Below are 2,089 nucleotides of genomic sequence, written 5' to 3'. Positions count from 1 at the left end.
ATCTAAAAGACTAGACCGCATATAATTTCAATTGAAAAAAAAAAAATTCTACAGTAATTAAATTGATAATGTTAATAGGAACGAAAACTTCAAGGATTTTTTTTTGATATGGTGAAATTATTGAAAAAAAATATACTCAAAAGAATCATTTGCTGCATTTTGGCGCCATTTTCAAAGATTCGCAGCCTTCAAGACTCCCATCTTCCATAAATATAAATCATTTTTACGAATTCCCATGTCACAACTTGTGGTAGGATACTCTGACTTGCAGAAAAAGACTGTATAAATATCTAGAATTTTAAAGGTACACCAACTGCTTAGTTTAGTGAATAGTGTGCAGAGACACCACGTACTTCGATATTTTTAACAGGTTTTGAAATCTCGTATTCATCAACAGGGTTTGGGAATCTGAATTGGTACGTGTAGGATCCGGTTAAGGCGTTTATATACAGTAGAGAAGCTTAAATATAAAAAAGAAGATGTGGTATGATTGCCAATGAGACAACTGTCCACAAGAGACTAAATCAACACAGACATTAACAACTATAGCTAGGTCACCGTACGGCCTTCAACAATGAACAAAGCCCATACTGCATAGTCAGCTATAAAAGGCCCAGATATGACAATGTAAAACAATTCAAACGAGAAAACTAACAGCCTTATTTGTATTAAAAATTACATGAACAAAAAACAAATATGTAACACATAAACAAACGACAACAACTGAATTACAGACTCCTGACTTGGGACAGGCACATACATAAATAATGTGGCGGGGTTAAACAAGCATGCTTTGGGGTGAGACATGTTTGTGAGAACTCAACCCCGCCTTCCTGAGACAGTGGTGTAATAGCATAAGAGCCAACTATAGAAATCAGTTCAAAAGGGCTTTAACAAACAAACTAGTTTTGAAACATTCTGTATTTGTCTTTTCCAAGCCAGAATGCTGTAAAAAACCTGGTTTTCGTTTGTTGCTCTGTGTCATATTTGTTTTTCATTCATTCTTAAAACCAAGTATATATATATATACATGATATATGTGTATATTTACTATACAAATCCTTGTTAAAACATGATAATCTAGGCTGTTAGCTTTCTCATTGGAATTGTTTTTCATTTGTCATTACTGGATCTTTTAAGGCTGACTGTGTGGTATGGTTTTTATAAGCCCGTCAAAATTTTGACGGGACGTATTATGGTATACAAATGTCCAGTGTCCGTCCGTCTGTCCGGCGTAAACATGTCGCACCGTAACTTGAGAACGACTTATCCAAATTTCATGAAACTTAATATAGTTGTTTCTTATGATGGTCAAATGATCTGTATACTTTTTGGTGAAAATAAGCTTTAAACTTTTTGAGTTACAGCACTTTATGACTAAAACAGGGGTGTGTTTTTTTCACATGTCGCACTGTATCTCAAAAACGATTCTTGATTATGACTTAAAACTTTAAACACTTCTTAGTAGTATATTTATCTTAATATCTGTATATTTTTTGGTGATGATTCAAAATTTCATTTTTGAGTTATTGAGTATTTTGTAAAAAAGGGGGAGGTTTTTTTTACATGTCGCGCCATATCTCAAAAACTATTTATGATTATTTCTTAAAACTTTACACACGTCTTTTTTATATTAATCTCAATATCTGTATACTTTTTGGTGATGATTCAAAATTTCATTTTTGAGTTATTAGTATTTTTTAAAAAAGGGGAGGGTTTTTATACGTCCGTCAAAATTTTGACGGGACGTATTATGGTATACAAATGTCCGGTGTCCGTCCGTCCGTCTGTCTGTCTGTCCGTCCGTCTGTCTGTCCGGCGTAAACATGTCGCACCGTAACTTGAGAACGACTTATCCAAATTTCATGAAACTTAAATAGTTGTTTCTTATGATGGTCAAATGATCTGTATACTTTTTGGTGAAAATAAGATTAAAACTTTTTGAGTTACGGCACTTTGTAACTAAAACAGGGGTGTGTTTTTATACGCCCGTCAAAATTTTGACGGGACCTATTATAGTATACAAATGTCCGGTGTCCGTCCGTCTGTCCGGCGTAAACATGTCGCACCGTAAATTGAGAACAACTTA

Source organism: Mytilus galloprovincialis, chromosome 3 (genome assembly GCF_965363235.1).
Source record: "Mytilus galloprovincialis chromosome 3, xbMytGall1.hap1.1, whole genome shotgun sequence".
NCBI classification, from domain to species: Eukaryota; Metazoa; Mollusca; class Bivalvia; order Mytilida; family Mytilidae; genus Mytilus; species Mytilus galloprovincialis.
The sequence above is the reverse complement of the archived record's forward strand: the minus strand, read 5'-3'. Positions refer to the sequence as shown.